The sequence below is a fragment of the Pelecanus crispus genome, chromosome 3, assembly GCF_030463565.1.
Source record: "Pelecanus crispus isolate bPelCri1 chromosome 3, bPelCri1.pri, whole genome shotgun sequence".
Lineage (NCBI taxonomy): Eukaryota > Metazoa > Chordata > Aves > Pelecaniformes > Pelecanidae > Pelecanus > Pelecanus crispus.
In genome coordinates, this window is record NC_134645.1 from 103,466,061 (window position 1) to 103,493,704 (window position 27,644).

Here is a 27,644-nt window from a genome sequence, read left to right on the forward strand (position 1 = left end):
TTAGTCTTTCCATTAAGTTATTGAAAATGGTAATTTATTGTTTCCAAAAAACAAAGAATTTAGATTTTTAAAAATCCACTTAAAATGTGACAACTGAATATTCAGAAGACATTAAAATAATTCATCAGTAAATAACTCAATAATGGGTCATTGTTTGTGAAAGGCACTTTTACAGAACATCATGTCAGCATTATGAATGGTAGTGCTGCTACAACCTTGAGAAATAGGCCTGTCACTAATTTGGTAATTAAATATAATTACCAAATGTAATCATTAATTCTATGTGTATTTTATACACTGTGGTAAAGAAAAGGTGATTTATTTTTAAAAATATACATTGGCCTAAGTCCGTGAAAGAAATTAGCTTTTGATATAAACCTCACAGCCAACATCTGATATGCTTGTTTATTTTAAATCATGTATCACTCTGGAATTCAGTGGAAGTGTTTGAAAAATCCCTACAAATACATTGTGCTCCTTATTGATAAGCATATTTAGAAATGCCCTTCCATGTCTTTTTTGTTTGCAGAAGCTCTTCTGACACCGTTAATGCTGTGCAGGGATGGTTAGGGACAGACGAGTTGCGGGCATGCTCTTGCGATCAGGTCTGAGTTCCTGAACAAGCAGCCCTCAGAGGCCCTTCTGCCTGCAGACACACACTCACTCTGCCTCCCTGGTATCCTCAAGGTGCTGGTGGGAGAGGGGTAAGGATGTCCCCATCCATCCCTACCCCTTAATACACTTGGCATGGTCTAAAATTTGATTCTCTTCAGCGACTCTAACAAGCATTAATGTATTCTCACTGGGGACAGTGCGGTGGGTAGGGTGAATAATCTAGAAATATAAAACAAAATCCTATCCACTACTGCTATTGAATAAAAATGAAGAAAGCTTTTTTTTCGCCATTTGCTCTAGACTTCCCTGTTCAGACAAAATTATAATCTACTTCAGTAGCTCAAGTGCTGTGTCTGATTAGCTCTTTAAAATACTGCTAAGTGATGGGGCTTTATTTCCCTTGATACATCAACCTATTGCCTGATGGCCCTCATGGAGAGGAAATATTGTCTGTTCTTCAACTTACTGGTTTAATCTTAAAGAAGAAAATAGTTCTTTTTAAAGCCATTCTCTTGGGTAGGAAGAAGGTCATGCTCTAATTTATGTTGCACTATATATTATAAGGTTTGAGCTATCCCAGGTATCTCAAATATGAATCTGAGGTTCTAAAGAAATAAAAGTAAATACTAATTATATCATTTGTTCATTCATTCTGTTCTTTCTACTGACACTTCCTTATACTTCCCCTTCTTTCCTTTTTCTTGCCTATCTCATCTTTCGAATTGTATTTGCTCCCTTTCTTCTCTAGTATGTTACAGCCATTTTTGTGAAATCTAACCACTTCATAAAAATGTGTTGAAAGTGCTTCAGCTGAGATGTGTATATCTCTCCCACCCTTCTGTTGTAATTTCAAATGTATCTACATTTTTTTGTAGAAGAGTGAGGGGGGATTTTTTTACATATTTTTGTAATTCTTCAACATTATAAGAAGTGTTTCATCATGAAAAGAGGTGCAAATTCTGGTAGAAGTTCCAAGTCATTTCACATACATTAAAGAAAGATGGCAAAACTTGACTTAAAACATGGATTCATAAGTTATTCTTTATTTTAAATCAGCTTTCCCAGCTCGTATACTAAATGTGAATTGAATTAATCATTTTCTGCATCAGACATTATAGATAATGTATTTTTGCTACATGGTTTTAATTCATTCAGCAATGTGGTAGCAGCTGAAATTGGATTTGTTGTGCTAATCCTTTTAATAAGTATTCCAGCATCTTCAATAATATCACCCCACTCCTTCAATCCCTTCCCTCTCTCTGTGTACTTTCATATTAATTGGAAATGTCTCATCTTTACATCTAAGAGCATAATGTTTTATATTGCATCTTTCATGTCCTGAGACAGTGTGCTTCACATCTATTTCTCTTTCTTGCTCCTTTCCCTCCTTTTCTTCCTCTGAGCCATACTATTTGTGGTGGTATTCTCCACATCTGACATTACAGCCATTTTTAAGGGTCTGCTTCTCCTCTTTAAATCAACAATAAAATAGTGCATGCGTGTACAATAGGAGGGAAGATAAAAACAGTGACTGTGATAAAATACTTCTGAGAGAAATTAATTCTGAACTAAGATGCCAGCTAATGTATATAATTTTTTATTTAAGCAAATATTATTACAGAAACCTGAAGTGCACAGGTATCCTTTAGAAAACAAATTTTAAACATTATGTCCAATATATCAAGATGTCTTTCAAGTTATAAATTTGAATTTCCAACATATTTGCATTACCATTCCATCTTGAAGTCTTCTATGCAACTTACATATTTAATCACCCAAGTAATTAAATAAAATACTGAATAGCACTAGACCAAGGATGAAGCCCCGTGGTTTTTATTGCATCTTTCTGTTTTGATAGTGATTGTTCATAATTATTCGTGTATGATTTTTCCAATATTTCTGAACCCATTTTTTAGATAAATAGATGTTGTTTTATCAGATGTGTTTCCCTAGCAACTCCACCAAAGGGCAATTCAGATCTTACACAGGCCAAATTATCTATGAAAATGCTATTTTTTCTCAGTTAACACTACAAGAAATGTAAAGCAACAGCACTCTCAAACTAAGTATCTCAGTCACATACCTAAAACTAAGTGGAAATATTTTGGGCCTTTGTCAAAAGTAAAATCTATGAATTTCAATAACAAAGAATGAAAAGTTAAAAAACAAGAATAGAGGAACTGAAACGTCTTTCAGGGGACAGATCTTAATTAAAGATATAATGAGTCAGAGTCTAGAAAAAAATATTTTAGTGTTAATGATTGCTGCTTGAAATTGTGAGTCTGAGGGCATACATAATAAGTTGGTTTTTTCACTTATTTCTTGGTAGTGTACAGGCATTAATTCAAGCTGTGACTATAGATGAGCTACTAAATAATAATGAACACCTTATAACTATTTTTGCTGTCTCAGAATAGATACTGTGCTGAAGGGTGAAAATGAGATACAGATTTTTTTTTTTTTTATTTCAATTTATGTAAAAATGCAGTCCAAAGGATAAATTTTAAACTTGTCTTAAATTTAGGAATGAAGCAACTAAAATCCTCAGAGATTATACAGTTACTTCTTAAGAAAATAACACTTGAGCTTAGTCTGCATCAGAACTTAAAAATCAAAGATTAAACCAGTATGAATATCCGATACAAAAAGTCTGCGAAAGAATCATTTTTATTTGCATCAGTGGGAATGTTAGAAAAATTATTACAATTAAGTTTTTTTAATTTACTTGCAGCAAGTTGAGATATTTTTGGAGACTGAGCTATCAGAAAAAGGAGATTTTGACTATTGAGAAAGCAAGTGATACTCAGAACTCATTGAAGGTTTCTGAACAAAGTGAGTTCAAAATAAGCTAAATTGTCAGAAAATGTACATGGTCTCCTACTAAAGCAAAATTTCATAAGAGTGGAGTGCCAAAAATATTTACACCTGTATGCTATAATTACTTAGCATGCAGACAACATGGAGAAAACTCAATTATAAAAGCCAGCGAGAGAATAAAAATTACGTTTACAATGAATTAAAAAAAAAACCCCACCTCAGTGCCACATTGTTGCTGGAACAATGATTTTTCTGTGCTTAGAAAAAAATGATTGAAATAAAAGAAATTATAATGACATAAAAAAACATTCTGATGCCCATAATAGAAACAGCTATACATGGAACAGCTATATCATGTGTGTGTGTGTTTATGGTGTTCAGCTATAGACTGTGGAAAGTAGAACCAAACCTTGCTGCTTAGGTTCTTTGATTGTTTCAGTAAAGTACTGGAAGAAGAAGCTGAAATACTTTATTTATGCCTGCAAAAAGGCTTTTTGCATATACTGCTACTTTTGCCTGTTATTTTAATTATCCATACTTGTTTAGTCTTCTCAGCAATAAAATCTTAGTCTGTTAGGCAAGGTTCTTATCTTTTATAAATAGTTCTTAGTATTAATAATTGCAGTGTTTAAAGCTTCTGTTTCATTTCAAGCCTGATTTTGTCCTCTATTCAGTAACAACTAACAAAGTATTTTCAGCTTTGAATAGCTGTGTGTGATGTGTGGTCAGAAGGAGGGATTTTCTTTTTAGGACTCAGCTGAATTTATTCATATGAGGTGCATCTAGCTATAAGACAGAGTAGATTTAATAATGTATCTAAAAGTCTTTCCCTTTCTATGCTAGATCTTAAATATAGAAGAGATTTGATATGAGATTGACTATATTTACCCATGCAAGCATCGTAGCAGGCTCTGAAAAATAATTTGATACTTTGGTCTGTTGAGGTGATAAAGGAACTACCATCTGAGAGTTTCCCAGCAACTGTCCCTTGACCATCTAGCTTCTTCATCCCCTGAGGGAGGATATAAGCAGGGAAACACCCTTGTTCATTCATTTTCAGTAAACAAAGTTAAGACTATCTCAAAGCTGCTCTGAATTATGCCAGATCTATTAAAAACAAACATAAACTTTGGTAGGTGTATAGCACCAGTAATTGCTCAGAAACTAATGAGAATGTGAACCAGGTGTAATCAATACATTTAGTTGCCTATATCTGATGCTTGTCCAATCTGCTGAAACATTGCAGTGGAAGGGTTGTCTTAGTTGATCTACTCTAGGTCTTTACTACTGCAGTATAGTATATCTGTCATAAACCTTTGTTACATTTATCCTTCTTCTACTCATTTTCAAAACTTTAATTATGTTTTCATTTGCAATGTACTCTGAAGCTGACTGAGATTGTATCAAATGGGCTTCTAATTACATTTCTTCAATCTAAGTGTTCTGTTTATTATCTTCTTGGCATAGGATAACATCCTTAGCTTGACAAATTTATCAGCAGTGCTTGTAACCACTCTTTGAAGAATTCATTTTCCAGGTTGGGGAGGGGCGGGGGGGTCAAAATTCTGGTGTAGAGTATGGCCAAGAATTCTGGAGAAATAATTAGACAAAATCTCCAGAATGATTCAGATGTATTTAATCTAGCCTCAGTCCAGGGGAAGGGACTAGTCCTCCATTTCCACAGTTCATTGCTAAGGCTGCCGGAGAACTTGACTTTTTGCCTTGGAAACTCAGCTGGTTGGAACCCAGCCACCCACTGAGCCACTCTGAGCACCTCAGAGTCCAAGTACAAGAGCATGGTAATAGCACTTGAGTTGGAGCCTCTTGCTATCAAGTACTCACATACCATGTATAGACCCATGGATTTCTCACCTTTGTCTGTAAAGACAGTAGTCACTGCAAGCCTGAACCTGAATTTGTAAGGAATTTCCTTTATAATGAATTGCTCAGTTACTTATCAAAATTATTTCTCTGCTTTTAAGTCCAGTGCTTGAAATATTTTGTGGCAGTATCGTATTGTCATTGTGAGATGTTTCACTAGAATACAACTTGCAGGTCATGCGGCTTTTTTCTTAGACTTTATTAACAGAAATGACCCGTGTTATGTTTAACTAAAATTTCTATCTAGTGTTCAAGATGAAATATGTGTACACCAAGAAATGCTGTTGTGGATGTAGTAAGTATGTAAGTTATGGACACCACTTCACATTTAAATTATTAAGGATTGTATAAGGATTGCATTTAGACCCCTGTCATTATAGACACTTACCTTATTCGTTTATATTTTTTTGTCCAAGTTCCAGGGACAGATGAATGACTCAGACCACCAACTAAGCCAAATCAGAATCCTTGACAGTCAATGGGAACAGATAGTCATGATAAGAGTAGGTGTTCTCACAACTGGTTTTTTTTAGGCAGGAACGGACCAAATAATGCAAGTCTAGAGGTAATACTAAACATGTGGAGAAATACTGAACGCTGTGACTGATTTTGATTCCTGAGACTGAATGAAGTCTTTTCCTTTGTGCATGCAAGTAATATGGAAGAGCAAAGAAAGTCAGCGCGAATATATTGTAAGGCCTGCCATAATAAATTCCAATTTCTTTGAAAACATTGCATGTGATCAGTGAACCTGTTAATGTTGTCTAGGAATTTTATGCAATCTCCCAGCTAACAGACTGTACATCTCCTGCAGAATAATCAGGTTGAATGTAATTTAAAACCAAAGAACTGCTATAGTTTTCTAGATTGAAGAAGTGGTATTATGCTGCTTATAAATCATAAAGAACTTGAACCCAGATTTGAAGGATAAATATGATACAGTGGTTTTGCTGGATGCTAGCATGTGTAACAAGGGGAACGTACACAATTTTAATTGCTTTGGACAGTTGAAGTTGTCAATCTATAACACTGCACACCACATAGTCAGCCTTGGGCACATTAGTACTCTAATTACAGAAAGTCTGGCTCTTCACCAATGTTTTAACACTTGATTTATTTCCCGTTCAAGTTGTTCAATAGAGCCAGAGTTAATTGGTTTTCCAAATGAGTGTTAAAAATATAAAGATCTGGCTTCATTAAGTGGAGACTGTACTTATTATGCACCACTGAGTTGTAAATCCGTGTAAAGGTTAGAGGGTGAGATTTCAGAGCTCTGTGTACAAAACCACAACTTGAATTGGTTTGTTTTGCCTACAAATTATAGTAAATATCTGTTAATTGACCCTAGCTGCTTTTTCTTTTTTAAAGAGGAAGTTAAGCCACCTGAAAAAAAAAAAAAAAATAAAGCTAAATATATTAAAAGTAGGCTAATCCATTTCATTTATTTCATGTGATGTCCACCATTTATCTAAAAGGATCACAGTATTTCTTTGCAATCCCAGTGTACTTTTCTTTATTCATAAAAAGGAACAAGCATTTTATTAGTCCTTTCCTTCTGTTCAAAAGATTCCTCCCAAGCACCTTGCAAACCAGCAATGTATCACAAACAAATAGTAATTTCCTATTCTCGTGACCTACATGCTGTTGGAGTGCAGCAATCTGATGCTTCTAATAGCAAAATTGCAATTCAAGAAACAAAGAAAGTTGGCAGGTATTTTGAACATTTTTAAATTCCTATTGAGGCAATAAAACAGGGTAGAAGGACTTACCTGGGTTTTTCTTGGGAGCGACTGAAGTTTATTTGCTCTTTTGTTCTGTGTGGGTGCGTATATGCGGTTCTGTTTTGTTGGGGCTTTTTTGGGGGGAAGGATTGCAGTATTCCCTTGCATTCCTTTTTTTCTTAAAATATGTTCAAACTTTCAGTAAGAGAAAGTATTTGATTTTTAAGACTCCTCAGTTTGGATTGAATAAAATGAGTGCAGAACACTCAGCAGTTTTTATGGGTAACCCCAGGAAAAAAGCTGTGCAGACAGTGCATTTTGTTTAGGAGCAAGGGCTGGGAAGATGTGGCGAGAACAGCTGGCAAGCGAGGGCTGGAACTGATCTGCAGGATGGAGGAGGTAGTGAAGACACTCAGACACAGAAGTGGCATGATCTGTGGGGGGTCTCCTGATATATCCAAAAACGAGGACCTCAGAGGATGTTTGTGGGGTTCAGACAGTGGCTGTGGAGGGCGAGAAAGGGTCTCCTGAGGAAGTGTATGACTGCAAGGGTGTGATGGGAGAAAAAATTAATTAGTGGGAAAGTAATTTCTGAGGCAGAAGTTTGTTTCTCTGGTAGGCAGTAACAGAAGACAGGACAGCAGGGAAAAGCAGAATCAGCCTCCATAGGGAGAGTCAGTCAAAAACCGAGCCAGAGACCTGTGGCCAAGGAAGGGTGACACTGATCATTAGGTGAAACTAGGTGAGCTCAGGGTAAGAGGAGAGTAGACAGAGAATGCGAGTTTCTCACCAGTGCAAAATAATGCTCATATGGATGTTTGGGTTCACCTAGCTGACAGGTTGTCAAGAGCTGATAAACTCCTCAGCAGATGCAGTTACCTAGGAACGCACCGAGACATCAATGTGGTAGACATGAAGACCTTGAGCAGCAAAATGAAGGATATGGAGCTATTCCTGTATTTTTAAAACCTAGTATTGAAAGGGGAGAAAAAGCCTGGCATAATATTAATAATGATTACAGTACAGTAGAGTATACTTTCTTTTAGGGAGCACGGAGGGCCAGCAGATCCCTGGGGCTGGGGGCCGGCAGCGGCACGTGCTCCCCTTGGGTGTCCTTGGAGCCAGGGCCGATCCCACCACGCCAGCCAGGAGCAGGGAAGCCAGGGCGCCCTGGGGCACTCCCAGCCCTTGGGCAGCAGGCGTCTGCCAGGCCAGGGCATGGGCCTGTGGAGGGGCCCAGCTCAGCAGGGCCCGTGGCCAGGCAGGGAATTGCTGTGGGGAGCCGGAGACCGGCCCTGCTGCGGCATCGCTGGGGCAGGGGCTGACGGCCCTGGGCGCTGGCATGGGGTCCTGGCCGTGGGCAGCGGGGGGAGCCCCATGGGGCTGAAATGGGTCCTGGGCCATGGGCAGGGTGTGAGGAGCCCCGGGGGGCTGAGCAGGGAAAGTCAGAGCTGGCACTGCCCTCAGGACCCAGACGTTTTCAGCAAAAATAGAAAAATAAAGAAAGAATGTTGTATAGCATGGTATGTTACTGTGATGACTATCAAAAAAATAAAGGACGGATGGGAGAAAGAAATCAAAGTAAATAAAAAAATCACTTCCGGGAAAGATTTTTGTGTTTAAAAGCTCTCAGATCTGCTGCAAATCTGCTTCAGATACGGACAGAGATATCTGAATGTCTTTAGGGAGAAATCTCATGAAAAATTGTACCAGGCTTTAACCTCACACCTAGAGATTGGAGCTCAAACATTAGTAAACAGTAGTTGAAACAAATAGGAAACTTCTTTTTGATAAAAATATTTTAAAAGTATAGGTATACCAAGATAAGCACTATGAAATTCCTTAAATTCATTTTCCTGAACTTTCCTTGAACGTATTCCACAAAAAAAGAAAACCAAAATGTCACCTTTTTTCTGAGGCATATAATTCACACCCAGGTTGTAGATTATTCATGGCCAGTAATATTTGGGTTTAGTCTTCAAATTAGGAGCTACTGTGAGATGTAAACCTGTCTAAACTATGATGTGCCAAATAAGCTCCATTCTGTTTTGTCAGAGAAACATTTAGAAACTGACACTTTCTCCAACCAACACTTGAACTTGACATTGAGTTTGCTGGACATAATCAAAGGGCTTATCAAAATGCATTGGCAAATATGAATAAAACACTGGCTTTGGATCTTATTACTAATCAGGTTTATCCAAAGCAGAGCCAGATTTCAAAGGTCGTCTTTATATCAGTCTACAACAAATATTTTAGGAACATTTTCAAGGTTTCGTAGCCATCAGAAACTTGTCTTTGCTAAATTCTCTTACATGGAAAAATGTTTTAGGGTAACCAAATTGCAGACTATATACTTGGTCAGCAGACTAATTGTGGTAGTACGTCTCATTAACAATGCTGAATGCTGTAATAGCTTTTCCTCAATTGCTGCTGCATTTAATGAGAAGCAGCACAACGCAAGCCACATTACTGGCCTGACAATTTGTTCTATTGATTTATCATGCCTGTTTTACTGCTGCCTACCCAAAAGGACTGCAAAACATTTGTCAGATATTTGTGGGTTTTGACTTCTTAGCTCCACAAATATACAATAAGACTCTCTCTTTCAAGCATTGTCACGTAACTTGGTGTTTAGTCTTTCCTGGATTTTTCTTTTTCCCCTTCCCAAATGCCAGCTACAGTCTTCACTTCAGTAAGGTAGATTGAAGAATCCATTGTAAAGTATCTGAAAAAAATGCTGATTAAATCAAAAAAATGCTAGTAATGTCATAAAGGATGTCTCTTCCATTTTATAAAACTTAGTTCTGCCAGCATTTTATGTTATTACACTGTTTGTCGTAATAATCTAAATATTTCTTTTGCTCTGTGTGTAAAATATAACAGAAGAGACATTTAGAGAAAGCAATGCTAAACATTCATAGATTTTTCTTGGGACATAACAAGGACAAGACTGTACTTCCAAGCACTGACTCATATGCAAGTGTCATAAATGGCTAGTTGCAACAGCTCACATATAATAAATGTTCCTTGAGAAATTACTCAAGTGAAATGAAACATCACAGAAGTATTTCTACTAGAAGATGCTCATAAAAGCCCTGGACAGGAAAATGAAGCCACAATTAAAATTTTACAAGGACTGAGTGCAAATTGTAATTAGAAATATGCAAAAAAAACTGCATTATACATGCATGATGATTCATTGGCTGATGAAATCAATAGAAAGATCCCCTTGTGAGGTCTGCCTCTAGAAGCTTCTGCTTATATTACTGTTACCTACCACTTTGGCAAAGAGTATCCAGAGAGGTAAAACAGTCATTTAGCTGCAACAGCGTCTTTGTACACATCTAAGATAAATTGAAAAAGAACGAAAGTTTAATTGAGTCAAAGGACATGCTAGGTAGTACAGAACCCAGCTCTACCCTGTAAGAGGATGTTTAAGTGTCAATATCACACACTGGAGGGTGCCCATTTAACACAGAAATTGTAGGAAGAATTACATAGGATGTGGGGTGTTTGAGAAAATTTATGCTATTTCTCTAGTAACGAATATGAGCATAGATGGGATTAAAAAAAAAAAAAACCTTTCAGAAAAACACAGAGATAACCATTTCATTATATAAACTAGTTACCTTTGCCTAATTGGAAGACTTTCTAAAGTTCAGAGCAGGTGTGGATCCTAGATCCTTGGCACTATCTATTGGACTCAGGCTCCTCACCAGAGAACACAGCTTTCAAAGCAATGAGAAAATCTGTTTTACCACTGTGCAAGTACTGTACAGTATCTGAATCATCTCCTGGCTGTATTGGAAAGAGATTTGAGGCAGTTGCCGCAGCTCTTACTTTCTCAGAAAATCTGACTTGGCAAGAGAATTTAAGATCAGGGAACTGAATAGGCGTCTGGGTGATTAGTAGCTTACAATTTCCTCTGCAAGTTCAGATGCTTTCCTTGCCTATGAAGATTAACTCAGTGCTTCTTTTTTCTTTTAAGTGCTCATACCTTAAAAATATGGCAGAAACTAGTTGTGAAACTCTTGCAAAATAAAATTGCAGTGATACCAAACCATCAAATCCATCAGAAAAATAACTCGTGTCATCTTGAAAATGAGATATCTGGAGGCGTATTACCTGACAGACCTCCTCCCCGAATCCATGACATTATTCTAGCAGGTTGTATTTCACACAGCAGAGCCCAAAGAGATGGGTCATAGCCGCCTGAGGGGCTGGAGATGGATGACAGACATGGGAGATTGCCCTGATCATGACTCAAACTAACTCACGCCAGTGCCTTGGGCTTACATGCTAGAAATAGGAATAGACTGACTGCTGAAGTCTAAGAGTTGCCAAAACATATGTATTTGTAAGTCTTATATGCTTATAAGAAATACAGAGGTTCTAGAATAGATGTTGTATTGGAAAGAACATTGTAGCATGACTGTCATTGTGTAGATGTCAAAATTACCAAGCAGGTAAAAAGCAGTGATGGTATCAAAAAATTTGAAGAAGAAACATCAGACACAGTCTATTGGAATAGTAATGACAAATTCCAAACTGTAATGCAAAAATGCTTGCCATGGATATACTTCAACAATTGGCTCCTGTCTTTCTACAATCCAAATAAAGGAAAAATCACCCTACAAGAAAAGTTAACATTACCATTTCCTCTTCCCTTCCCATAGTTTGTTTAGTGATTGTGAATAAGCTTTTGCGTACAACATTCTCTAATGACTCTTGAAAAGTTATGGTAGGGTACCCTAGTATAAGGACTTTCTTGCCATCTCTTCTGGTAAGTCTCAAAAACAAGTTAGCACTGCTGTTCATAAATACTTTTTTTTTCATCAGTCTCTGTTCTTATTTGATACTGAGTGACAATCTTTTGAGGCGATCTCCTATTTGTGCTCCTGACAATTGCTGTGTCTGCGTACGATTACCTGTTCCTGATATATACAGATGTACTGCTCAGTTTGTCACTAACTGGGAATGGGTTTTCATTCCTAAGATCTGGAGAAAAGCTGCAAAGACACACAAAGAGCTATGAATGGCTCTTTGACATATATACAACAGCCCTAATTTCATCCATGTCTTCTGAACTTTGAAGCACAAGGCTGCGTATTTTCAAGCAGCCTTCCTCAATCTTGAAAATGTTATATAATAAACTTCTCTTTATTTTATTCCAAATGTTCCTTACTATGCTGTCAGAATCTTTAAGGTCAGTGATCTGTAGTGGGACAATGTCCTGATTGTCTGTTTCCTGTCCTTACTTATCATAGTCATACAGTCTTTGCAATTATCGCTATGTGGAAAATAGAGTAAATCATATTTTTCCTTCAGAGCTGGCTGAATAAACCAATGCATCATTCGCCTGGTTTTCTTGCATACACTGGTCAGACACAGGGCTCTGAATTATTTAAACAAAATATATGACAAATTAAGATTCCATCTTATTTTGAATATTGTAGCATTCCTCATCAGCCTTGATCCAACAAAGCAGTGATGTAGTCCGACAAAGTCCTAACTGTAACAGCATCTAAATATCAGTAGCTTCACCAAAAAATCATTTGCACTTTGAAGAGGTATTTAGATCAAAATCTTCTCTCATGAGCCTTAGATTTGGCTGAGTCAGTTAATGAGGAAATTAGCATGTGCATCCAATTTGCCTAAATCAGTAAAGAAGGCACCACTATGAACTGCAATTGATTAAACTCCTTTGCTCCTTATCAGTCAACTATATAAATCAGAAACTGCTAGTTGCTTCTTTTCTGCTAAGTATATCAACTGTGGTGAAGAGAAGAAAGGAGATAATTCAGTCAGGTGAATGGTTGAACATAGGTTAGTTTGCATTGTTGTTTGCATTTTTAGTTCTCAAAGTTGGTCAAGGATCTTGAGCAAGTGATGTCTGCAAGTTGAAATTTCTGCAAGAAATTTTGCAGAAACTGTGCTGATCATCAGTCTCCAGCCATGACTAAACTAGAAGGTTTGTTGAATTCAACATTACTTCAAAGAAGCCGTCTAATTCTTTCTTTCATGAGTCAATACTCAGTACCTTTCTTTTAGGATTTTTGTATTATATATTTAAACAGAAAATGTCATGCTATTAATAATAATAATAATGATATCATGAGGTCTGGGTAAGGATTAGTGATGTGTAGTGGTGGCTCAATTTGATAAGAAAACAAGCTGTACATAAGGTAACAATGAGGGAGATAAATAAGTTTCTAATGTATATCTACTTTTACTTTTGTTTATGTAAACAAAAAAAAAGTTTATTCAGCTGCTTACTACATGTTAGCACATCTTTTTATGTTCTGTGGTAGAAGTATATAAATGAATTCCAGTCCTCCATAGGCCTGTCAGTAAATGTGCACACAAAAGTTTATTTGCTCATATATCCATGGAGTCATGGTCAAGGAAATAGTACAAGAGAAACTGTCAGATTTAGACCTACCAGCCCTTTGCAATTTTTATGGTAGTTCACTAACCTCAAGTTTACAGATCTGGACAACTGAGGTATTTAGACACATAATTACTTCTAGGGGAAGATTATCAATTGTTTGTTTTCTTCTCCAGCTTCTTTGATATCTGGTACTACATCCCTCTAATTGGCAATGAAAGGAAGATATTCTCTGGACAAAAATTTTCTTGTCAATATGTGGCAGTCAGAGATGCTTTGGTAGTTCTTTATCTCCTTTTTCTAAATCTATTCTTCCTCCATAAATTGTGAATTATTGACTGTTAACAATGCATAATATGAAGTTCAGAGAGGTTTTTTTAACAGCAGTCCTGTCATTACTACCTTCCACTTAACTTGGTTTTGTGCACTTAACTTGGTTGCACTTGGGTTTATGTATTTTAACTTCAGGTGTTCTATTGTCTTCAGTATGTCTGCCTTTCTCCCTAAAACGTAGTGTTGCAATCATGAAATTGACCTTAAAAAAAACCAACAGAGTTTGAAAATTATCACTTCAGAAATGATCACTTCAGAACAACTATATATCATAAAATGAATAAAAGGTTCTAGTTATTGATCTAATATGCTGGTTGGAAAAAAGATACATTTGAGAGATTGAGGAAGTGACCAGGCTATATTTTTTTATTTCACCGTTTTGCTCCCTCTTACATTTAATGAGCACATACCTTAGTGGTCACATATTTGTAATGACTCCTTTGCTACCTTTTATATAGCTCTATATTTATAAGTGAATGGTTCATGCCATAGAAGAAAGATTATGCTTTTTCTTTGGTCAATAATGTTTCTGAAACTGACTGCTGAGATGGAATTTCATTGTACTTAAACTGAATCTAGGCAAAAATCAGACGTAAAATACTACTGAGATTGAATTTAAGGCAGCTTGGAATTTTCTAGCTTATTATTTATGTATTTTAACAAAAGCTTCCTGCTTATGGCATTGTCTTTGTCTTTACTGTAATCTTTGGTTTGGGGTTTTTGTTTGTTTCCTTTTTAAGCTTGTATGTGCTTAGTGGAAGTAAGAAGTTTGCTAACTGTGTGAATATCACATGAAAATCATTAAATCTTTAAGAAAAGAAGCTATATACAAGCTAAAACTAATTGGTTGTTGGATGTCAGCTATTAAATCATCATTTCTTCTTTCAAGAAAAAAAAAGGAGAAAATTAGATATTTGAGGCCAAATTCTCTTTGAATGGGCTGCCCACTGAGCTGAGCACTCCCTCAATAGATATTATACCAAGTGAATGTTTTTATAGAGACAGAATTGGAGTTTAATTTATTTGCATCCCTACTACAAGAGAAGTAATTTAATACAATTATCAAGAAAGATTCCTTTAATTACATCAAACAATCTATAGACTGTTTGACATTCATAGCTTTAACAAAAACTGCATTGGATATTTGAAGGTACTGTATAATAAATATAAATATCTGAGGGTACAGTTATCTAAAGAAACAATATGTGTGTGTTATATACTACTTAGAGCTGTATCTTGTGATGTTTTTCCAACGTACCTGTGCACTCACTAATTCAGTTCCATGCAGATGGCCAATCTGTTCATGGAGCACAAAGGCAAAATTTCTACAAAATCTAATGTCAAGTCCCACCTTGAAACCTGATTTGCCTCCCCTTCTAGCTGTATTCTCCTACCTCCAGTTCACAGTGCCTGTTGGTCAATTCTGTAAATCTGCATGAGCTTTTCCACCTTCATGTGACCCAACCCATGCTACTGATGGAAAATCCAGCTAGCTGCTGCTTAGCTGAGATCAGAATTTGCTGCCAAGACGGCAGCAATGACATTTCAAGTCAGGTTCCCATTTGTGTGAGTAATTTACCCTGTCTCTGAACACCTGTGAGTCAGGTACACCTGATCAAAGCTGAGAACTGTAGCCCACTAGCTAGTTTATAGCATACTGTGAGCATTGTCCATAAGCTTGAATATTCAAAATAGAAAAAAGTGGGTCTTCAGTGGCATGTTAATTACTCCTCTAGGTAGGATGAATGTGGAATCAGAATACAGACAAAAAAGCTTTCTCAGCTCTCCTAAGTGTAATTACATGTGCCAGGTGTGGACTTTAAGTTCTACCATGCAGTTTGATCAGGTCAATGTAGCCAATGTCATGATAATGGCAGTACTGAACATATGGCACACAAACTGCACTGATGTAAACTACACTGTGAACTTACAATGCAGCAGCCCTGCCATGGTAACTTACTCTGCTTCCAGTTTTACTCCATGATAAATACAGCTAACAGAGGCAGACAGCAGACACAGCAGCTCACAGAGCAACTTGCACAGACAGGGGCCAGTAACTGTGCAGGGAACAGCATACACATGCTCAGCAGGAGTGCTGATGCACCACAGGGCACAGTCCCACCACTTGCTGGTACAACTTTTCCTGATGCATCAGAGGCCTTCACCCAGTAGGGATTCCCAAGGGAGGATGCAGCTCTGCAGGTGTCAGCTGCATGGATGCCCAGGACCTCTTGCTGAGGCTGGGGCAGCAAGTCCTGGACTTCTCACTTGCAGAAGGTGTGCACAGGTGTCACCAATCTGTCACCAAGCAAAGGAGTTTGAGGAGGTCAGCAGACTGCACAGCAGCAGTGATAATAAAAAGAACAAAAAGGAGATTAACTATGTCTTCTCAAAGACCCTGCAGATATGAGAAGCTGAACCCCCAACTGTACCAAAGGAGGGGCAGACAGGGTCTGTGCTTTTTGCATTGGGAGGTGGAGACTTCTGGTGATGGTAAAGGCTGGAAGCTTGAAACTGCTGGCAGTAGAGGGGTGCTCCTGCCCCATCTGCAGCTCTGCTGCTACAGAATAGCTTCAGTACCCTGGTAGCAGAGACAGAGCTGGGAGCTCTGTCCAGTGAAGCATCTAAGCCACACAGTAGTACCAGCAGGAAGCAGTGAGTGACTTCCTGCTACCAGGGATGAAGACCCCATTTGCTGACCTGGTGGCTGTGTAGGAAGACATGCTGCTTGCTGGATCTAGGACGTTGTGGAGAGACTACTGAGGCTTGTCTATTAGACTATTACCCATGGTTTGTTTTTTTTTTTCTGTGGGCACTAGTGTTGCTGCCAGGACAGATCTGGAGAATATCAAGGGTGTCTACATGGGTCTGGGAGCGAGGGCCAGCAGCATGGGGGCCCAAGTGGTTTGCTTCTCAATATTGCCAGTGAGGGGGAAGGGCTTGAGAAGGATTGGACAGATCCAGTGGGTCTGTGCAGCTGGTGCCAACAGGGATTCAGCTTTTACAACTGCAGGACCCTCTTTGAGAATTGAGGACTGCTAAGAAGATATAAGATCCACCTGACAAAGTGGGGTGAAAGCATCTTTGTCAGCAGGCTGGCCAAGTAGGAGGGGAGAGGTTTAAACTAGGAACAATGAGGGAGGGAGAGGAAAACTAAGTCATGAAGAAGTGGTGGAGCAGGTTAGCAAGCAAAAGGTGTAGAGTGGTGCGGACAGGAGAGACCTTGAAAACAACAGAACAAGGCAGAAAGACCCACACTCAATTGTATGTGCAGGAACAAGGAAGTGCTGCATTATAGAAGAAACTCAGTTTTTCTAGGAAATCAGTACAACTGGGTGCCTCTCTGAAGTGCTTGTACACTAGCGCATGCAGAATGGAGAACAAACATGAGAAATTTAAGTACCATTACAGAGCTACAAATGTGTGATTCCACCATGTAATCAATACAACTGGAATGGTGCAATGGATGGATACAAGCTCTTTAGGAAGGACTGGCTAGGATGGCAAGGAGGAGGATTTGTCCATGTGAGCAGCAAGGATGCATGGAAGGGTGCTTTTTGGGACTGGTGGTGAGCAAGTTGAGAGCTTATGGATTAGCAGGCAAACCCACAAGGGTGATGTGGTGGGTGTCAGCCACAGACCACCTGATCAGGAAGAACTGGAGGAGGCCTTCAGACAACTAAAGAAAGCCTCACATTCACAGGTTCAGGTCCTCATGGGGTCCTTGAATCATCCCAATATCTGCTGGAGTGGCAACAGCAGGGCACAAGCAATCCAGGTTTCTGAGTGCATTAGTGACAGCTTGCCGACACAAGCAATCAAGGTGCCAACAAGGACAGGTATTCTCATGAACTTGATACTTACAAACAAGGATGAACTGGTCAGGGATGTGAAGGCTGGGGACAGCCTTGGTTGCAGTGACACTGAGAGGGAGGAGTTCAGGATACTGAAAGGAGGAAACAAGGCAAAGAGCAGGAGTGCTACCCTGGACTCTCAGGAGAGCAGACATTGGGCTCTTGGGAAGCTGCTTGGATGTATCCAATACCATCTAGTCCTGGAGAGGAGTCCAGGAGGCTGATTTTTCAAGGATCATCTCCCCCAAGCTCAAGAATGGTCCATTCTGGCATGCAGGAAGTCAAGCAAAGGTGGCAGGAGGCTGGCGTGGATGAATGAGGAGCTCCTGATAAAGTTCAGACCTTAAAAAGGAAGCATAGTGGGTGCAGGGACAGATGACCCAGGAGGAATACAGAGACACTGTCTAAGCGTGCAGGGATGGGGTTAGGAAAGCCAAAGCCCATCTGGAGTTGAATCTGGCAAGGGGTGTAAAGGTCAACAAGAATGACTTCTGGAGGTATATCAGCAGCAAAAAGAAAACTTAAGAAAATGTGGGCACACTGCTTAATGGGGCACTTGTACCTTGTTTACCTTCAAGAATTCTGGCCCCTGAGGCATGTGGGAAGCCTGGAGAAAGGAAGGCCTTAGTGGAGGATAGGAACATTTTAAATAGATTGGACGTGTGCAAGTCTATGGGACCTGATAGGATGCACCCATGTCTGCTGAGGGAGCTGGTGCTATCTGGTGAAGCCACTCTTTATAGTCCTTGAACCTTGGCATTCAGGAGAGGTTACTGAGGAATGGAGAAAGAAAATGTCACTCCTACCTTCAGTTAAGACCGTGATGGAGAATCTGGGGAACTAGAGGCCTGTCATCCTCACCTCAATCCTGGGAATGTGATGGAGAAAATTCTGGAACTGTTTTCCTAGCGTCTTAAGGATATGAAAGTGACTGGGAGTTGTCTGCAGGGATTTACAAAGGGGAAATTGTGCCTGACCAACCTGATAGCGTATGATGAAATGACTAGCCCAGTGGATGAGGAAAGAGCAGTGGATATTGTTTGTCTTGACTTTAAGGCTTTTGGCACTGTCTCTCAAAATCCTCATACACAAACTGATTATCAGTGGACAGTGATGTGGATTGAAAACTGACTGAACTGCTGAGCTCAAAGGGCTCTGATCAGTGGCACAAAGCCCAGCTGGAGGCTAGTTGCTAGTGGATACCCCAGGGGCAGATATGAGGACCAATACTGTTGAACGTCTTCATTAATGACCTGAGTGATGGGACAGAGCGCTTCTTCACCAAGCTTGCAGTTGATACAAAACTGGGAAGAGTGGTCTGTGCACCAGAGGGTTGTGTTGCCACTCAGAGGGACCTTAACAACCTGGAGAAATGGGCTGACAGGAACCTGGTGAAGTTCAAGAAAGTGAAATGCCAAGTCCTAAAACTGGGGAGGAATAACCCCATGCACTAGGACAAGCTGGTGCCAACTGTTTGGAAAGAAGTTTTGCGGGAAAAAGGTCATGGGGATCTTGGTGAACACCAAGTTGACCATGAGCTAACAATGTGCCCTCACAGCAAAGATGCCAACAGCATCCTGGGCTGTATTAGGAAGAATATTGCCAGCAGGTCAAGGGAAGCGATCCTCTTTACCTCAGCACTGGTGAGACACATCTGGAGTACTGGGTCGAGGTTTGGGCTCTGCAGTGCAAGAGAAATGCACATACTGGAGTGAGTCCAGCAAAGGGCCATGAAGGTGATTAAGGTGATGGAGCATTGACATACATATGAGGAGAGGCTGAGTGAGTGGGGACTGTTCAGCTTGCCCCTCTGCTCTGCTCTGGTGAGACCTCACCTGGAGTACTGCATCCAGCTCTGGAGCCCTCAGCACAAGAAGGACATGGACCTGTTGGAGCGGTCCAGAGGAGGGCCACAAAAATGATCCAAGGGCTAGAGCACCTCTCTTGCCAGGCCAGGCTGAGAGAGCTGGGGTTGTTCAGCCTGGAGAAGAGAAGGCTGTGAGGAGACCTTATTGCAGCCTTTCAGTACTTAAAGGGGGCCTATAGGAAGGATGGGGAGAGTCTTTTTAGCAAGGCCGGTTGTGACAGGACAAGGAATAATGGATTTAAACTAAAGGAGGATAGATTTAGACTGGATATAAGGAAGAAATTTTTTACCATGAGGGTGGTGAAGCACTGGCACGGGTTGCCCAGAGAGGTGGTAGAGGCCCCATCCCTGGCAACATTCAAGGTCAGGTTGGCTGGGGCTCTGAGCAACCTGATCCAGTTAAAGCTGTCCCTGCTCACTGCAGGGGGGTTGGACTAGGTGACCTCTAAAGGTCCCTTCCAACCCAAAGCATTCTATGATTCTATGAGGAAAGAAGACACAGAGAGATCTTATCAATGCTTATCAATACCTGATGAGGAGGAGTAAACAAGACACAAATTCTTTTCAGTGGCACCCAGTGGGAGTTGCAAGTGGAAATACAGTGTCAGGAACAGCAAGGGCTGGCTGGAGCCAGGAACCGAGGCCAATGTCATGGCTAGCAGGGCAGGGGCATTGGCCACCCAGGGCCCTGTCCCACAGTGTCCCAGCAAGGCAGACCCAGAGATGGTACCCAGGTTCAACCAAGACTCCAGATCATCAGACAGGTTTGTAGAAGAGGCAGATATGAGGTCAAGCCAGGAAGTCAATCCACAGGTCATGATCAGGTCTGGCAAGGATGAACAGGGTCAGACACAGCCCAGTGACTGTCAGGCGGGTCCATGGTGACAATGCAGGCCCAAGGTCAGGCTGGGAAGCCAGTCGACTAGTTGGGGTCCAGATCAACAAGGTTCCATGCCTAGGCACAGCTGTGGCTGAGCTGGAGACTGGCACTCCTATGGTGTCACTGGGGCAGCGAATGAAGGCCAAGCTGAAATGGGGTTCATGGGCCCATGGGCACGGTGTGTGGATGAAGAGTCCAGGTGAGGCTGGTCATGGCCAGTAAAGTCTGTAAGTGCACGCTGACATACAGGCGATTCCACTTAAATATAGAATCATAGAATCATTTAGGTTGGAAAAGACCTTTAAGATCATCCAGTCCAACCATTAACCTAACACTACCAAGTCCACCACTAAACCAATTAAGGGTAGAGTAGTAATTTCATGTTTCCTGGCTTGGTGGCTCGATTATTTTTTAATGAAAGTAAAAACTAGGAATCATTAAGGTTGGAAAGGATTTCTAAGATCATCAGTCCAACCATCAACCCAAGACCACCATGCCCACTAAACCATGTCCCAAATATATGACACTTCTTTCACTATGGAGGTGGTCAAACAGTGTTAACAGCTTGCTCACAGAGGTTGTGAAGTCTTCATCCCTGACAACAGTCAAAACCAGACTGGTCCTGAGAAAACTGCTGTGAGCAAGGGGGAGTTGGAGTAGACAGTCTCAAGATCCAACCTTCCAATATCTGTATTTTTGTAATTCTCTGATAGCTAGAAACAAATCTGAGATTGTATTTAGGGTTAGCATGTGCCCATAGGTAACTGCTGTGGAATAGCTATCTTTTAATTCACATTCTATCTTACCCATAGTAACTCACCATTTTTCCAAGCCCTCAAACCTTAAATGTCTTTTTCTGTTCCATAAATCTACAGCAGGGATTCATATCCAAGCACATTTTTTTAAATTAAGCTATTTCATAAAATTCATGATTCCTAAATGTATTAAAGGGGTACTGAAATGTGTAATTAATTTAAAAGATGGCTATATGTATACGTACATTCTGGAAATTAGAAGTTTTCACTCTACAAATATTTTTTCCCAGAATCATGTGCAGGTACAAACACCACGCAGATACACTCTTCTTTACGTAATATATTGGTGCTGGAAGAATCTAAATTGGGTCACAAAAAATCTTGACTCTGCTTTTGTGCTCCTGCTGACTCCATGGACCTCCTGTTGATAACAGTGTGAGTTCTGCATACTGAGGGGATGCAGAATATCTGAACTAAGATCAGTCATGTAGATCTAAGAGAATTTTCCCTGACTATACAGTATTGCATATTGTGGGCTCTTTTGTTTATATGTTATAGATGATCTGTTTTCTGATAACTAAGCTTTCACCCTGAAGTTAAAACTCAGTACTTTTCATATCTATATTTTTATCCTAAATTCAGATTTCCATTTGCTATTCCATCAACAGTATTTGTGCAAGACGTATCTGTCTCCTTTTTGGAAGGGGGGGGGGTGGGGGTGGGGGTGGAAACAACAACAACAAAAAAAGAGCTATATAAAAGCACTTACTTGTCTTTCTATAGGATGTCTGCTGTGCTGATTTGATGCCTGTTCCAGGCACCAATTTAGCAGTCATGCAGTATACTAGGTGCTATAAAAGAAATTTACTTAAATCCTGCAAAACTTGCTGAAATTTTGGTACAACTCCACTCCAACTAGTGTTAGATTCAAGTTTTAACTTTCTCCATGTTCCTAAGGACCTAATTTTACCCCTCCTTAGATACAAATTTTCTACTCTACCAAAGTTAATTACTAGCCAGAGAGGCTTGAAAAATTTGCCCCAAAGCACAATCCTAATAAAACTAAAGTATACCAAATGATACAGGAATGACTGGAATAACTGAAGATTTCAGTATCTGTTTTTATATCTTATCATTATCCTAGGTAGCATTTATTTGAATATACAGGTAAAATACAGGTGAAAGGCTGGGCTACAGTCAGCACCATAGAAAAATATAGGCTTTCCGTCTGTGGAAAGTAGTGTGAGGATAAGAAAGGCAAGATTACCATCATGATTGCCATAATTTGTCCGTGTTTATTTTGTGATCTATTTTTGCATTCTGTAAACTTAGTTTAGCTCCTTTTGCTGCAAGAAAGATATTTATCTTTAGCTCTTGGGACCCTCAGTCAAAAAGAAGCAGTTTTCTTAATGCTGTTGTTGCAAACTCCTTGATTCTGCTGCCTTTGTATTGCTAATTTCCCTATAGTGTTCATCTGGTTCTGGTTTGACTCGTCTACAGAATTGGAGAAAATATTGATTTGCGGAGAGCAACGATCTTTAGTTTTTATTTTAAAAAAGAAAGAATAAGCATTTGTTACAGACACAAAAGCTGACTTATGATCAATAGAAAAGATACTAATGGGCTGTTTTCCTGTAACTTAACTTTTGATGTAATTCTAGTGTCAGCACTTACAGTAGTGCTACACTTCTAAGAAGCCAAAAGGAGGAGAGGGAAGCCCTCGCTAGGTCAGCTAGAATCACAGTCTCAGGTAAAAGGACCTGTTTCCTGTGCACCACCATGTACTTTTACTTTTTCCTTAGGAATATACTAGCATGAATTTTGGCCATTTGAAATAAAGTTGAGTGGAACTTAATGAGACTATTGGACAATTAATGTAATTGAAATAGCGAGCTAGCCGTAAACTGCAGATGTAGGCTAGCCAGGAAAAATAACTTTATACTCTTAGGGCTATAGCTGTTCTAACCAAACAGCTGAAGGCTGTTCTAAACCAAAAATTTTTCTCTTGAATTCAATACAAAATTTGATTTGTGACAGACTGCTAGATGCCATCCAGACTCCTTTCCAGATAGTCTGCAAGTTCAGCTTTCCACACAGGGCTCTGTCTTCAATTCCCTTGAATTTTGCTATGCAAAAACTGCACCCAGCTTCACAAGACAAAGTCATATGGAGTCTCTGCTACTTAATCACAAATACTCAGTTTGAAAGTTTTACGGTTAGGATTTTGCTGCTGGATTCATCTTTTTCATGTTAAATGCTTTCTTACCTGCTTATCATATGTTAGCAATGGCAGTCACTTATGGGTCTAGATAGACAAGCAAACATTGTCCAAATGGAATCAAGCTATATTACGCACACAGAAATATTCCAGTATTCCCTGTGTTTTATGTTAGAGAATATGTTTCTCACTCCTGAAAGGAGTTTATTTATAGTTAGTTCCTTCCTCTGCTATCTTTACAACCTGAAGTCTCTGTGCATTTCATGAATTATGATCATAAATTACATTTATGCATTTAAATTTGTGTTTTGTTCTCCTGTCTGAAGCTAAAGTTTGTGTAGTGTGCCTTGGAGAGAGAAATACAGTGTGAGAAATACAGTTACAGGACAGTCAAATGACTTGAGGCAATGCTACATTTTGCTGTGCTGCAGTTTTCCTTGGCTAGGGTTGTCAGCTTCCCAGCTTTCCATTGAGCCAACTCTAGGGGAAAATGCAGAACTGGAACTGAATCAGCAACCTGCCTGCTTCCCCCCATGCCAGGGTAACGAGCACACCTGTCAGGAGGAGATAGTGGGTCTGCTATCCCCCAGGAACAAGTTTTTTACAACTCCATCACAGGTAATTTCCTCAACCCCAGCACATAGTTTAAGCACAAATATACCTTCAGTAAAAGTAAGGAACTAATCAAGTTACCTTAGCTAGAGAAAAGATTTCTGTAGTTAGAAATTCCTTGCAGTGCACAGAAACACCATTTTAGAACAAGGAAGAAACACACATCAAAGCTTAATGTAAAATTGTCTCATTTTGTTATGCAAGATGATTTGACTTAATTAGATCTCAAGCTTTCTATCCAAGAGAACAAGAGGACATCAAATTTGCATAAAATATGTAAGATGCAGTTACAGAAAGAAGATAAGGATGTTTCTGAGGCACGACATAAATATCTCACAATCGGACATCCATGATATTCAAACATACACATGCACAGATACTTTCCTTGTACTTTAAGGCATTGTTGTGATCCATGCTGAACATGAAGAATGAATATCGTGTGAAGATGCATAGTATAAGATAAGCTTAATATTTGGAATAATCTGGAGAACTATAGATCAGCAAACTGGACTTTTCTGGTAGAAAATCTGAAGAGCCAAGCTGACAGATGAGGCTAACATGTGAAGGAAAAACTTTGACACAAATATATGCATGGGGTACTCAGGGAGAATCAGTGCAGCCTATCTAGACACTGTGTTTTCAAAAATATTAGAGCTTTTTGCATGAGGCAGTGAAGAAGTTAAAGGGACGAAGGTTAGTCCACTAGTCCACTGACATTTCTGAGAAGACTGTGATTATGTTCTTAAAAAATAAGCTCTTAAAGGTGTTAAGCCATCATGTTATATGAGGAATAGTTTTCTCATGGATTTAGTTATTGAATAAAAGACAACAAAGTGTGCATAAATCCCCTAGTTTGCCCATATATGGAGTGGTGTAACTCCAATTTAAAAGACTGAAAAGGAAGCATTTTTTTTTTCATACAAGAAGTAATGTTTGGAACCTGTGTCACAGGATGTTACAGGTGCAAAAATGAGTTTAAAATTATGTTAAAAAATTATTGCAAACATTCATGGAAAGTAGGTCCACCACAATGGGTGCTTGCAACCACTGACAGACTACTTCACAGACTATGTCTGAGAGATCATCACTCCTTATTTATTCTAGATGGCACTTCTGTCTAGCTGTCTATACTGTTTATACTTTTTCTCAAAATATTTGCTACCTTTTGCAGTCAGAGACAGCATACTAGGCTAGTTGGAGCTTTGGTGTAGTCCATGATGTCTGATCTTATAAAACTGTCTGTCCACCCTATATGTCACACAGCCATTAATTGGTATAACCACAGCTGTTGTACCTCAGCCGTTTTATTACATTACAATAAATTGCAGTCACAAAGATATGTTCAAGTAAGCGCTTCCACTACATGCTTTGCCTGTGGGCATTATGGAAAATGACAGCTGGTATCAAAATGGAAATATGAATAGTGTATGCAACCACTATGCACCTTAGCAGCACCTTGGCTTGGCACACAGGAATTTTGGAAAATTACCTATCTTTGGTTATTATCTCTGCTGAAGCCTAAGTACATGCTTTCTGTACCACAAAACATCATGGCTTAGATTGTTTTTGAAGATATTTTTTTCTCAAGCAGACCACTTTTTCAGAATAGTTCTTGTGTTGTTTTTTAACGTTTTATGGTAATGTTAAGCCTGACATCCATAGAAACTCTTGAATGTCTAACACCCCTTGTTTTCATAGTGATTAGGATTAATCAGTAGTGTTAGTGCCTAAATATCTTTTTAAATCTAGCTGTAAGGCCTCTGGGGGGAGATGTAGCCCTTGTTTTTTCTTTGTGAGATTTTGCTTTTCACTTAGGCTTTCTTAACATCACTTTCACTATTTCCCTGAATAAAAGGTTAGAAATTACTCTTGTGGTTTTGATTTTAAGTTTCCAGATCTTTTCATTTTTGTTTTATGATGATCTTAAAGGTCTTTTCCAACCTAAAGGATTCTATGATTCTACTTCACAAACTTAAATCCTACAGACTTCTGCTTCTTCCAGGCTCAGGTTGTTACCATCATCTCTTCTCCTAAACTTTCTATCTTAAAATGGGAATCGCTATATTAAGCTTTTGACAGCCTTGTTCACCCCAGAAGATCTTAAATTAAATTTGCAATAAAAAGACAAGCATCCTATTGTTGATTCTAAACACAAACTCTACAGGGTAGAATGTTTCCAAGATAAATGATTCTTAATAATAAGCACCTAGCAGAAGAGGTTATATTTTAAGTCTTAAGAAAGCAACTATGTAACAGAAGAAATTTGATTTGATGTCCTATGAACCTGGAAAAGTAGTACTTTGAGGCTTATTTGGATCCAATGGCTGGAACAGTGCAGGGGAGACACCAACAGGAATTATACTTTATTTTTTTAACAGGAACACTGCTCATGTATGGCATAGCTAACTGCTGGATTGATGTTTCTATTGGAACATGCCTTAAAGCAACGGCTTTTTCATTTGAATGTATCTTTCTGTTTATTCTAACATTTATATATGGAATCTAGCACCATTTTTTTTTTATCTTGCTCTATTTTATGTGATGATGATGAAGATTATATACAAGAAATATCTTTCCAGCTTGCCAGTATTGATTAGCAAGATTATTTTTTGTAGGTTTTATTCTTAGATGGCTCCCTAAGGTGCTTATGACTAAAGAGAGTAGTTCAAAGTGCTCTTTGAAGAATAAAGAAAATCATGATAACAGCAAAGTGTAAAGAAGAAATAAATTTAGGATATTTTACAGCTTGAAGATGATCCTCTCTCATGAGGATGACAGACTTCCTTGAAGAGTCTTTGGTGATTGCAGTGTAATCCATAAGAAGTGGTGGTTTCTTTGGCTCTTCAGTCCTTCTTACTTGTTTTCCTCTGCTGCTCCTTGTTTCTTTCTCCTTTTCTGCCCTTGTATGCATTGCCCAGGGGCTGCAGTCCCTCAGGGGAGTCCCTGCCCCAGGGTGGGATGCCCACAGCCACAGTCCCCTCAAAGGTGTACCTCCTCCAGCACACAAGACCACCTTCCAAGAGTGAGTGTCCAGCCATGTCTTCTCTGAGACTTAAGATGTTTGAAGGCTTTCTTTAATTTTTTTTTTGTTATTGATATACCTGGCAACTGAACAATTAGTATGATCTTTACTTCCTGTCATGGCTTAACCCCAGTTGGCAAGTAAGCACCACACAGCCATTTGCTTACCCTTCTGCCTGTACCCCGGTGGGATCGGGGAGGGAATCATGAGGAAAAAAAAAATAAAACCCATGGGTTGAGATAAAGACAGTTTAATAGGACAGCAGAGGAAGAGAAAATAATGATAATAGAAAAATATACAAAACAAGTGATGCACAATGCAGTTGCTCACCTCCTGCTGAGTGATGCCCAGCCCGTCCCTGAGCAGCGATTGCTGTTCCCCAGCCAACTTCCCCAAGTTTATGTGCTGAGCACAATGTCATATGGTATGGAATATCCCTTTGGCCAGTTTGGATCAACTGTTCTGGCTGTGCCCCCTCCCAGTTTCTTGTGCACCTGGCAGAGCATGGGAAGCTGAAAAGTCCTTGACTAGTGTCAGAACTGCTTAGCAACAACTAACACATCAGTGTGTTATCAACATTATTCTCCTCCTAAATCCAAAACACAGCACTATACCAGGAAGAAAATTAAATCTATCCCAGCCAAAACAAGGACAGTAACCACCTCTTAGTCTACACCA

General features: G+C 39.3%; 1 protein-coding gene across 2 annotated transcripts in view; it reads left to right on the forward strand.

Annotated features, from left to right (window-relative positions):
- Window positions 1-27,644, forward strand: part of KHDRBS2 (KH RNA binding domain containing, signal transduction associated 2) — a 466,021-nt gene that overhangs the window by 382,025 nt on the left and 56,352 nt on the right. The window lies entirely within an intron of this gene.